At 30.6% G+C, this 14120-nt stretch overlaps 1 protein-coding gene across 8 annotated transcripts in view; it reads right to left on the bottom strand.

Annotated features, from left to right (window-relative positions):
* The window catches only part of ARB2A (ARB2 cotranscriptional regulator A), a 415332-nt gene that overhangs the window by 237287 nt on the left and 163925 nt on the right, over positions 1-14120 (bottom strand). The window lies entirely within an intron of this gene.

Below are 14120 nucleotides of genomic sequence, written 5' to 3'. Positions count from 1 at the left end.
TTTGAAAAGAACTTGAACATTCTGCATTAGAGAAATGTGAATTGATCAATTAATTCTGGCAAATACTTCAGTTAATCAAGTAGCTATTTACAAATATTTTAATTTGTCCTAATTGTAAATTGGAATTACTGCACTACTACTCTGTAAAATTTGTTTAGATATTTACACCAAAATTCATACTTTGCATATTTTAATAGAAATACAAAAGACATGGCAGCACAAAATCCATAAAGTAAAAATAACAACTTTTTAAGTTAAATATGTATATCATATGTTAATGTGCTTTTATGTAAAACTGCAATCAGGAATATACATCATTCACTAAAATACCTAATTAGTCACAGAAATCACTGAACAAAAGTAATGTGACAAATCTCTAAAATGCAGAGAGATTGCATTTTTCTGCCTATAAAATATGAATGAAACACTAGTTCCCACAAAATTTGGTGCAAACATTAAACCATTCTGTTAAAACTAAGTGGTATCACTAAAAATTAAAATGTGTAAGTCACTCTTAATTTTAAGTTTTTTACTTTTAAAATTTTAATAAATAAATATTATAGTTTTAAATACATAACTGATAACAAATAGAAAAGAAACCTATATAAGATCACAAAATATAATAAGGAAAAACAAAATAGGATTCATCACCATTTTTCTCAATATTTTTTAATAAAGGAAATTTTTTTAATATTTAAAGAATTTGACATAAAATCAATACTATTCAATGAGATATTTATGCCTAAGAATTTTACTTAAGTAGATGACTGGAGAAGATATGATTATAGTTACCCTAAAAACAGATGACCCTGTCTTAAAAAAAAAAAAATCCACTGTAATAACTCTCAAGATGGAACAAAAGAGATACTAACATGTTAGATGTATGCCAACAGCATAATAACTGTAATTATTTCAGAATATAACTCATTTTAAGAGAAAAGGAAAAGAACTATGTTAACTAGGATTTCAATGAGTTTAAATTTTAACATTTATTCCAAATGTAAAATCTCGACTATTCCTGGTTCCCAATGCAAAAAAAGAAGTGAGCTCAACAGGTAATATCTTTAGCAAGTTTCCGCACCTACTGTGACATATGCTCACTTTTCCCCCCTTAAATTGAACACTATAGAAATGGTTGAAAAAGGCAATTTAACATCTTCCACAGAAGTATAAACTTCAATATGCTACACAATGCTAATTAAATAATATTTCAAGAAGTGATTAGAGCACTAGATCTTCAGTTTCCTAGAATATGGATACCTTAAAGCCTTTCCCATCTTATATCAAGTCCATAACACAGAAAACAGAGTATAAGTTGGGACAAAAATGGCAGACTCATTTAATGTGAAAAAATCAAGCCATATAATTCAGGTGAAATCACTTGATTTCCTCCCAAATATCAATGGGCAGGAGTGTCCCTAATATTTTGGATCAAAAACAGTCATACAAAAAGGTTCTGTCTTTATTAAAAGCAAACTGCCCCTCCATGCTTTAATGATCCAGAGGCTCGCCCAAAGAAGCTACTTCTCCCCAACATAAAACACATAAACTTGCGTATTGATGAAAGTTACTTTGTTTGTATTAAAATGTGTTTCCTTAAGCTACGTATAGGTAAGATTCTGATCTTTCTAAAGTGGAAGCTCAACATGATATAATTTATAGAGTAGAGCTTATATGAAAGAAGAGGACTAAAAACAAAATAATTTGTAGGAAACTTGGAGAAAATACAATTGTGCTTTTTCCTACTTCCACTGCTTCCCCTATGAAGAAAAATAAATCATGCTCCCAATAAATTAGCAAAAAGGCCAAAGAGACTACAAATAGTCCTTTGCCAAAGTACTTTATTCTAAAAGACTTTAAACTTAAAATGATGTAGTTTTATATTATGAAAATTTAAAGGATGGCAAACTAGGGTAGAGAAATATAAGGCTAATTACATATTATAATGGAATATTAGCTTCCTATTTTATTCACAGAGATCACTAATTCTTATATAGTACCTCTACTGAGTTACTGTCAGATCTTCATACTAAAAGTATGTGGGACAGAGACACTTGCTTTCCTGCATATTCCACCATATTTCATATTTGCTTACTACCACTGGGAAGTTAAAAATCTTAATTATAGAGTAAAAAAAAAAAAAAGACAATACAGCTAAAATGCATAAGGCATATTTTTGGCTTAAGGAGGGTTCAGTGGATACCAGGGATATTTAGAATCTCCATCCTTTTAAATTTCAGATTGTGAGAAAAAATTTATCTCATCTCGGTTCCCTAATGCTTTGCTGCACCATATTCACAGATTTAAATTAATTTGTAAATCTAGGGCCATTCTAGCAGCTAGTGGTTTGGGTATAATGGTGTGGAATCCATGTCTCCCTATGATGAATACCCACCTTGCCCTCTGCCCCAAAAATGTTTTTATTCACATTACAAGAACTGCTATATCCAAAAGTAGATATATTATGATTTCTTACTGAGTATATTCTTATAGGTATTCCTTGCTTCTTTTATCATGGTTTATGAATCTTTATGATCTTCAGGGATTTTTCTTTTTATTTATTTATTTTTGGTCTGTGGAGGTTATTTATTAAAAATTTCTTAGAGCCAGACCTTAAGCAGCAGTTCCCCTTACCCATACCAAGGTGACATCTATTTATGGTACTCGCCTGCTCCTCATATGCACCTTTCTTTCTGTATCTTCTTTTGTTTTATGTATTCTTACCCCAATTCCCTTTCATTCTCTCTTTTTAGGGATGTACCTTGTTCTAGTCTAATGGCAGCTCTTAGTAATGATAAACGTTGTTACTCATCAGAATGTAAAAGACCACTGGTAACGTGTGTACAGTAATAAAGCCCTAAATCAACCAAATGGCTAAGGAAAGATATTCATTTGGTCATTTTCCTTCTGAGTCATTAAGGGACTGTATCTCAAGTAATTTCAACCCCCACCCCCCCCACACACACACATAAATTTCTGAAAGCAAGTGTACAGCTATTAGAATGTCTAATATATGGCACAAGAATGAAAAAATTATAAATAGCAATAATAGCTAACATCTATTGAGTACTTGCTACATAACAAGTACATTAAGTACTTTACATGTATATCTCATTTAATCATTCCTTAAACACTGAAAGGTAGAGCTATTGCTGGTATCCTTAGCTTATAACTGTTAACACAGCAAGTAAGTGGTAGAACTAGGATCAGAATCCATCCTGACTCGAGAGTCACACTATTGAACAATATGATGTACTATATAATGTTTATTACTTTAGCTTGTGATAAGTAATTTTAATTATGATGATCTCTGGCTGCTTTTGAATTCTCAAATGACAAATACGATTTTCTGTAACACATAGATTGATAGCACTCCTGGCATTAGCTCTGTAATGACCATATGTCACCCCTAGGGGTCAGCTATATTTTAAAAGGCACTATTAGAAGCATTTGGCACCAAACAGCTAAAAAAGTAACTCATATAGAAACAATAAATATTTCCCTACAAACTGTCATATTGCTAAAATGTCAGCTTAGAGTAAGTACAGATTCATGAAGTGTTTCAGGTGTTCTTTACCAAGGCTCCTAAGAAGACCTCTAAAATAAGAAAAACTCTTCTTTTTAAAATTCCTTTTGTTTCTGGTGATAAAGCTCCCCTCTAGATTCATGGCAGAACAAAGCAGCAAGGGTTCAGGCGTCTGCAAAAATATTTTGGCTACTTAGTCCTTGTTTTCCTGGGTTGAATCTGAAAGTAGCTTACTGTTACAGGCAGACCAAGTTGCTTTGCTGTTTGTTAATTTGCATTTGAAGGAAGAGGCAAAAAGAATTTGAGTTGGGGGATAGAAGATGCCTTAAGAAATCTCTATAAAGTTACTTGAGATATCAGGAAAATAGTTTCTTTTATAGTTGAACTGTGACTGAATGAACAGAAGTGTGTCCGTGTCATTGGGCAATTAGTATAGTTTAATTATATTATTATTTTTGCTAGGTTTAATGAAAAAGTCAGTTAAATATCACATAGATTTTGCCAGTATTAGTATTTTTAGTCATAATGACAAGGGTGTAATGCTTAACTTGTCTTCAATGGTATCTCATGTAGTGCTTGAAAAAGACAAAATTATTTTGGAAAAAAATGTAAATATTAGCACATTTTCGTATATTCAACAAATACTGTTTAGAGATACTAATTGGCTCTAATAGAGAGAAACCATTCAAGTGAGAATAGAGGTATTGACAAAAACATAATGTCATTACTTTAATGAATGCTGGACAGTTGATTATATATATTTAGTGATTTTAAAAAGCCAAACCAATATGAATATCTCTTTCTGGGATCCATAAATCAATTACTCAAGTAGTGCTAACTAGCTACTAGGCATCAATCATGGTACTAAGCTTAAAAGTAACACAGTAAAAATTATTTTTTTAAAGAGTATTATTTTGAAAAAATGCTATTCTGTGTCTTTTTTATTTGTGCAAAGCACATTGCTCAGATATTATCTAACACAGTCACATGGTACAAGTAAAAAGTAAACTCCAAATTTAGAGATTAAAATGTAACATAGGTTCCTATGGTAATATAAATTAAGTAGTACCTAATGGTTTTGAAGGTTAGATCACAAATCATGGTAAAATTAGGAATAAAATAACTCTAAGCATTGTTTTTTTCTTTATAGATTAAGGTATTACATATGTGTCCTTATCCACCCATTATCTAAGCATTTTTTAAATGGAGTATAAACAATATTCATATAAACTTATTAGCCACTAGATTAAAAAAACCACACACAACAAAAAATAAGAAATTAAAAAATAGTATATAAAATTAAACTGTTGTTAAGTTAGCTTTAATTATAAAATTCTGGAGTGTGATTTCTTACTTTAGGAAGAAACTGATCAGTACCCAAATTGGCTTATCCCATATTCCACAATTTCTGGCATGTTCTCTGTGTTAACTTCTATATTCAACCTATAGCTTTCATAGCTCTGGGCCCTTCCCTAGACCTCCTTGAACCTGACACAAGAGAATTGGGCCCTACTCATTGTGAGACAAAGGCATAATGACTGCTAGCTAAATTTTTAGAACTCTGTAACCAAATTTGAAAGCACAGTGATTATTCCCTTTTGTTTAAGTTATGAGTTTATAATAATTAGGAATACTGTAAAAAGTAGTGTAAAGTCAAAAAGAAAAGGGGACATCTTGGAAACCTGAGATGATTACAAGAATAAGTGAGTCTACAAGTGGAGGAGGATATAAAATCCCTCTTCTTCAGGGAAATCTGAGAATGCTTACATAGAGTAGAGGAGTGTGAATTTGGATAGCAAAATCAGCACATGGCTGTAAATAAGGTACCCTGTGACAACTGGATGACTTAATGAAGCTAATAAATTCCACTAATTCATTCTCTGTCTGGTTGTTAAGATGCCATTTTTACTACAAGGAAATATTGCATATATATTAATATTTATTTATCAAAATTTTATAGTACCTCAAAAACTTTGGAAGATGCTTTCAAAAAGTTTTGAATTACAATACTCTTTCATAAGTTCTAAGGCATTGTCCATGACTGAGAATTTTGAGGTCTTTTGTTACATGTTCAAGCTAAATGTGTAAAATATGAAGAAGAAAGAGACAGACATTGCAGGGGTAGTTGGAAAATGAGTGTGATAGGCTATCTATAATAGTAACATGATCGGCATATTATCATGGTTAGCTTATGACTTCAGACACATTTCTGTAAAGAGCTGCACGAACTTGCTTAATCATTCTCAGGGAGCGGGACCTCTGATGGTAAAAACAAGATTGAGATGAACATAAGGAAGATGACAGTTCCTGAAAGTTAAATGATACTTGGAATAACAAAATATTTGGAAAATGAACAAGATTAGTTAAGAGTGCTTTAGTTTTAATTTGTATCAACTTGAAACATATTTGTAAAATTCAGCTAATCTAGAATTATTTCATAGGAATGAAAGAATAGTATCTGCTAAAATTCAAATGTAGTAGATAGAAATGTTAAATATAAGAGCCACACATATATTATCATAATAACATATTAGGAGTTCAATAAAAAGCTTTTGTTTATGAACATTTCTATTTTATATACAAATGAAACTATTCTAAGTAAACCATCATCAGAATATCCCTATAAACTGTACACATAATTACTATGATAAAGGAAAGGCTACTCTATTCATCTTTTTAAGCAAAATAAAGTGAAACTACTAACACTTGTGTGATTTAAAATATTGCCTTTGTGAAGATATATTTCAATCATACATTGCTATTTGGCTGAGAATTAGTAAAAAAAAAAAAAGTGAATAGAAGTATGTAGATTGTTTGTTCTACTCTATAAAGGGTAAATAAAGCATCCAGGGCTTGAGATAGGGTACAAAGAACGTTTCCATGGTTACATGCTTTCCCATATCAAATTAGAGCAGAATTTGTGTACAAGAGGTTTGTTGACAGCCTACATAGGCCATAAAAAGAATAGAAGGCTAGAAGTTTGAAATCTAAATATACTTGCAAAGTCTGTTGAGAGAAAGTTGGGTGAAGAAAGTAGCATCAGGAGAATAGCAGATTAGTTAAGAGTATCAGATGCCATTTTGTAAAAAGATCATTTTTCTTTCAGATGCAGCATGAAAAGACTCTTCAAATGTATGATTAGTAACTCTGTTCTTCATGTCCACAAAGATACCTCTGGTGTCCACCTAAGCTATTAAGAAGAGCCATTATTTGGCATGCAGCAAGGAGCATGAGCTTCAGCACATGTCCAGTCTTGCAGATGTCCCCCCATCATATTCCGTCTTAAACATGGGGCCTTCAAAAGGGCAGTTAAAGGGCTCTTCCCACATAAGTGCTGGCCAAGCAAGAGCTTTGTTGTACACCTGCCCCTGTTATTCTTATGGGCCATTTAGTAGGAGTGAATTCTATTTTTAGTACATGTTGAGAATTCCAGTTGGGATAAACAGCATCTTATAAATTATAATAACATGTTTGGATGTATGGTCAAAGCACTACTCAGCAATTTTGCCATAGAGGAGTCTTCTCACATGCTTAAATTGTTCTTTATAACACCAGCAAAGGTCCAGGACATTAAAATAATTTCCTATTTTGTGAACTGGGCCACAAAGAATTGGGATGTTTTACTTGTGTCTCTTCCATATTTACTCTGTACAAATGGGGGTGAAATATTATAAACTGATTACTAAATAAAAAATACTTTTGTACTTAAACTGCTAATTATATCTGATTATCTTTTAATTATTACATATTATAGTATTTTTAAATATTAAAAATACCTTAACAGTTTATAAAACTAAAGTCACATATGTATAAAAATACTTATACATACAGAACACCAAAATATATGTACTTTTCAAAAGCAGAATCTGCTAAAATTAGCTAATTTCTCTTCCATATATTTTTCAGTAAATATGGTAGCAATAACATTTCAGTTACTGATTTTCCATTGAAAATTATATGGAAAGAATGAGAACTTATGGTTATAAAGTGTAAACTATTGAAAGGAGTATGTACAAATGAAAAAAATTGACTATTAACCATTAAACTGAAAATTCTGTACATCATTGTATAGTTCTACAAACATAGCAGTTTTTAAAAGCAATGACTTGGCATGAGTTGATACATAGTAAGTTGACATTTGATATGGTCAGTTCAGTGATTTCACATTAAAAAAGTGAAAACAAAAACTAATGAAGAACACAATCACTTCCTTTGTCAAATATAATTCATACTTAGTTTTATAAGCCGTTGTTTTGTCCTGGCTGGCTGTTTAACAAGTGTTTCTAAATTGGATGGTTAGAAATTTGGGAGGTACAGACTGAAACATTTTTTAAAAATTCTACCTTGTGGCAGAGAATAAGGTATCCATTAGGAAGGAAAGAAAAATCATGTAGATGACAAGCAGACTTCTGCACTATTGTGTATACTGAAGGAAATAGCATCTACTAAGCATCATATTCATTCGTGTGAGGGCTAATGGCTAATGGTAGCTTGCACAGTGTACATTATGCCTTTGCATGAGGCAATATATAAGTAATGACTAGACTCAAAAATTGTTGCCTGGATGGGAAACAAATTGTATCTTTCAATTAATACTAGTTGACTATACCAGATAGCTATTAAGGAGACGTGACTGGATTGGGGAGAACCCTCTCCTTCAGTCCTAGTAAAAGGTGAAGGGTATGACACTCTTCATTGTGGAATGTAGTATTCAAGTTCTGTGTAATGTTTTTGTTATTCCCTCCTAGCCATGTGAAAACATACTAGAGTTTAAAAATGATCTAAAATTTATGAAATGTTGACAATGGAAAATTGTCAATAGAGATTGCTTAAATTAAAATTGTATATCTTTGTGTATAAATAAAGACCTTACTTTTTATTCTTGATTAAGTCTTAAAAATACACAGATCACATGTATAGTGTGCTCCACTTACAATAATATTTAATTGGCCAAAAAGGTCAATTCTATTCTCTAAATTTATCTTACGCACAATCCCACTTAAAATGGGAGACTTGAAGTTGCAAAATACACTTTGTTTTAAGCATATTCTAAAAAGTGAAGTTCAAAACCTCTGAATGTGAAGAGGAAAATTTCATTTATGTGGGTAAATTACTAACCTGACAAACTTTTTAATAAAGGCATTAAAGTCTTTATTGAGTAAGGCCTGGATTAGAAGCATAAGCCTAAAATATATTAGGTAAGAGAATTAAGAATTTAAAGGGACAAAATAGTACTATTTGCTCCTCAATTCTCGCTCCACACTTAATTTCATGCTACTCTGCATCCTTTTTCCTGAAATTTTTACCCAAACCTTGTCCTACTGATGGTCTCTGTCCAAAAGCTATGCTGAAGATGTTCAGTTATTACTTTAACAGCTTTACTCAAGTATTTATTTTGGAGTGAGAAGACATAAAAAATACAGTAGAAAGCCTCTTTATTCTTCAACTTTGTAGCATTATATATACCACCAATAGCTCCATAATTTAGGATAGATGTGGAAAATTTAGATAGAATCAGAAGACAGCCATGAAAATTACTTAACAGTTGGTGAAAGGCCTATTAAACAGTTAAATAAATAGATTGTTATGATTCCCAGCCTCCATTCATTCTAGCATAGTAGTGTGGTTTATAGAAGCAAATTGGAAAATATCTATGATATTCCTTAACTGCAAAGGCAGTTTCTATTAAATGAAAATAAGAAAAGTGGAGATGAAAAGGTTAAAATCAGTAAGAATAAAGTGATTTTTTTTTTGAAGAAAAAATCTAAACATATCATTTAAATAAAATTTCCTCAGGGTATATGTGTATGGTACCTGGCATTTAAAAATAAGCCTACTTTAGTTAGCTAAACCATCAAATTAAGAGTAATTATAGACCAATAAAAGATACTAATAATATTGGGCTCTTGAGTATGTACTTGTCTCTGTTTATCTCTATTCCTTCTCTAACTCAGGCAAAAAGTTATATTTTAAAACAAATTCAATTGTTTTCTTCTGGATTTCAATAGCATTACAGGTTAAGCCCTGCAAAATGGAAATAAAGTATTTTTGCAGAACCCCTAAAATATGCATAATATATATTGATGCTGTTTTATGGATATATGTCAGAATTAAAGAAAACTGTACTTCTAAAAATGTTAAAATTTTGCCAAATGCTGTATTCCTTGATGCTACTTGAGCCTCTTACATTAAGAGGACCTTTTAGAACACTATATTTCATTATTATATATATTAAAAAAAAGTAGTGAAACATAACACTGCAATGAGCTAACTCTTTGCTATTTTACATTTTATATATTTTCTTTTAAAAGACAGATTTATATTTGTTACTAGAACCAGCAATGCATAGATTATAATATTGCAACTATAACAAATATTCAGGCCTTGACTGGGTAGCTCAGTTAGTTAGAGCATCGTCATGATAGGCCAAGGTTGCATGTTCAATCCCTGGTCAGGGCACATTCAAGATTCAACCAATGAATACATAAATAAGTGGAACAAGAAATAGATGTTTTTCTATCTCTTTCTCTGATCCCCCCCCCCTCTAAAAATCAATAAATAAGAAAAATAAAACAAAGTGTTTCATTTACCTATGAAAATTTTGCATGACTGTTTCTCTTCTCATATTTTTGAACCATTAAATTACCAATGGTTTTTTTAAAAAAATTACCAACATAAAGAGGAGGCTATGAGATGGTTGAAAGGGCATGAACTGAGTTTGGATACAGAAAATTTGGTTTCTACTTTTGTCTTGGCCTTTCACTAGCTATGATATCTTGAGCAAATCCCTTAAAACACTCTAGGTCTCAATTTCCACATCTGCCAAATAGGGATAATGACATGTGCTGTCTTCTTTATCTCAAATTAGAACAGGAAAATGGAGAAAAGCATTATGCAGAAAGGTTGTCATTAAAATGCTGTGGGGTTTTTTATCATAAGAAGGGGTTACATTTTAAAAATTATGTAAGTTTTTTTTAGTATATGCTAATGTTAAAATGTAAGCACCTTAAAATTATTTACATATTCACTGTATTAAGATTTAATTACATTGGACATGCAATAACTGAAAAGATAATCTAGTACCTTACTTTCTGCTAACCCAAAGGACTTGCTAAATTTGCTAAGTGATGAAACAAAGCATTTTAGTAAGCCAGGAATCTGAACATACACTAGGTATTTTCTGGAAAAAATGGATCTTCAGTAGGTAAAAGAAGTAGTCCTATGAATTGCTCTACCTATTCCAAATACTTATGCCAGATATTTTCCCCTGGCTGCCCTTTTCAACTATTAGCAAATACAGATTTGGGGCACTTGCTCTCCCTCTATGTATTATATGTAAGCACACATAAATGCACACACACACGCACACACACACACATACACATAATCACACACACATCCAAGTGTAAACCCAAAGTCAAAGTGTGGTTTGTAATGCCACTGTGTGTTAGTGAAGGCACAGAATCTGCTGGTTAACTTTGACCCTGCCAGTGATTCCTGGAGTCAGCCAAAGAATCAGAGTAATTCCTCTCTAAGTTCCCTGCTGTGAAAGCACTCCTAATAAGAGATACTCCAGTGAATGATTAATTTTGCTTCTGTAACTTATAACATTTTATGAGTGCTGAGATAAAATTCAAGAAATCTATACACTTTAAAAAAAAAAGAGCCTTTAGGATAAATGAAAAAAAATTACATAATTTCAATCAATTATGCTCAAGGAATCTTAGTTACTTTCAGAGCACCATCCCCAAATACAATTCTCACACTCTTTCAACTGTAGTAGTGTAAAATTATCTTAAAATATCCTATTATTTTTTGCTGAGATTCTGACTTCTAATAGGTCAACAATATTTGGGATTTTTGGTTCACAAAGATGAAGTTTGACTCCCAATATTCAAAACTATGAGAGTGAATTGTAATATTCCCAAGATAAAATAGACTGTTATTGAACCAGAGTATTATTTGTAGTTTGAATATACCTGGTCATTGTGAGAGTAAAATAGGTGTTAAATTTTTTTAAGAAAAAATTTCCTTTTCATATTTTTACAAGTAACATTAAAACTTGCTGGTTTTGTTGGGGGAAAAAAGATTTTCTTTTAATGATGTAAGATTTCTTTCAAATGCAATGCTTAGGAAGAAATATGTATCTTGGTCAATTTTAAATGCATGGTGCAATTTGTTTATGTCTTAATATTTTATTTCAATCTAATTAAAGTATTCATTTCAAACATTTCTTCTTCTTTAATAGGATAAACTTGAAAAATAGCAAAATTCAATTTTGGAAAAGGCCAAAAAATTTAACAGGAATTAATTTATTTTATTGGTAGAGTATAACCTGTCAATATTCTGGAAATACTATAATTTGCCATCATCATATATTTGACAGGAGAGTTAAAATTCATTCTCTATATTTACATAAAACCAAATTCAAAAACAACTTATATGAATTAAAGAATAATTCTATGCACACAGCAAGCATCCAATAAACATTCTGATGAGTATAAATTAATTAGAAGATTAAGGATACTATCTAGACAAGGAACTTAGCCCAATTATTTTATTTTTATAGTCATTTTTCAGATAAGACATATTAAACTATAATAAAAATATCTGTAAATTATTTCAAAAAATTGTATTTTAAATGATACAAAATATATTGGCATGATTAAAGGTGTGAGATTTAAACCTCATTTCAAGAAAATTAAACATATCTGATAACAATGTCACTTGACACAATAAAGACATAATTCAAAAGTATTTTGTACTTTACTGATCCCTAAAGTAAATTAAAGCATTTTTCTAAGTATACTATTTTGAGGTATTTGTCTAAAAAGTATAAAATAATACTATCATGTTTTAAGCTTACTACATTTTATACTGTTAGAATTTAATGATAAAGTTTACTGAAGTCAATTTTACAAGCATTTCTAAATAAGATACTTTCTATTGAACATTAATAAGGTAAGAGCATATTACCTAATAACCCCAATTATTACCTAATAAATACCAATTTTAGGTATAGAGATTATTAAAGCAAAAGTAGGTGATTTCTAATGAATGTGTTATCTCACTTAAAAGAATCATCTTCAGACTTTATAGGGTTATTGTTCTAAAAAAAGTAAACTCTATTCCTATTCTCTTAAAATATAAGAGTTACTGTATCAAAAATTAATTTGAAATTTTCAGAATTTATCTTCCAAGAATGCTGTTAGCATAAGCAAACAAGTCTTAAATTTCAAATTTAAGAATTTGGATTTTTTACTGACAAAGTGACAAAGACTTTTTTAAAGAATTTAAAGATAGCTACTCTGATAGAAAAACTGCACATAACAAGTGTACCTCCAAATTTTCAGTAACAACTGAATTGTGAAAAATAATTACCCAATGATATATCACAGGGAATTACTTGCCATGGAGAAAAGTAAAATATGTCAGTATATTTCCTTTTCCTAAGTGCCACTTCAGTGGGGGATACCAGTTTGTGATTTCAAAAGATAATGTGAAAGAAAAAATGCATAAAATATTAACTTTTAAGTAAGAGCTGCATTAAATAAATAAGATTTGATTAGGATGTATGATTAACTCATCAATTATTTTTACAATATGAATGAACCATAATTAACAAAGGTAAAAATGTTTCATGAAAAACATGAAACATTCCTGAATCCTCTAAACAAAAGTAATGTATTAAGAGACTATTAAAATAATGTTTACTAAGATCAAATTCTTATGCTCAATCACAAATGTTTTACTTCCTTATGACTACCTCTGCCCCCTCTGCCCATAAATTAGTTATAATGTAATCTAATATATTAAAATAGACTTGTTAAATAAAACCTATAGGATGTAGAACATAGAGACACACACACACACACACACACACACACACACACACACACACACACGCATACAAGTTAAAATGACCCTAATTGAATATATTTAATGTTCCTTTTTTCTATTAATATTTTCATCCTTTTCTGTGGCATAAACAGTTAAAAAAAATAGGGTCACTTTACCCACATTAAAATACAGAATTAAGAACTAAACCAATGTAATTCTTTTTCAACTGAGTGGTATAGAATTACACATGAAGCTTCTTTAGTCTTTAAAAGGGGTAGTTAAAATTTTTGCAGAGAAAGATAATTGTGATTAACAAAACGACTAATTTTTAGCTATACAAATCTTTTGTGATAAAAATTGTTACAAAGAGAACAAGTATAAACTATACGAATTGTCAGAAAATCCGACTTCTTTGCTTTTAAATATATTCAAATATTAGTAACAACACTGACAAAGCTGTCAGGAAGTAAAGTTATATTTATTTTATAACTAGTGATATATATCACTGATTTCATTTACTAAATATTTATCTCCAATGAGATTGAATGACAAAACAAAATACAGCTTTACAGAAGACATATAGAGCAAAAAATAACCTGATACAGATATGCTTATTACTAAAAAGTTATTCTTTACTATCTATTCTGTGTTATGCATATTTCCCAGGAGTGGCAATTATATAAATATGTACTTCTTTACAAGCCTTAAAAATGCATCTGATACAGAAAATGATAAAGGCCAAAAATGCTGTCAA

The sequence above is a fragment of the Plecotus auritus genome (genome assembly GCF_963455305.1).
Source record: "Plecotus auritus genome assembly, chromosome: 7".
Classification (NCBI taxonomy): Eukaryota; Metazoa; Chordata; class Mammalia; order Chiroptera; family Vespertilionidae; genus Plecotus; species Plecotus auritus.
This window is presented reverse-complemented; position numbering and strand designations above follow the sequence as displayed.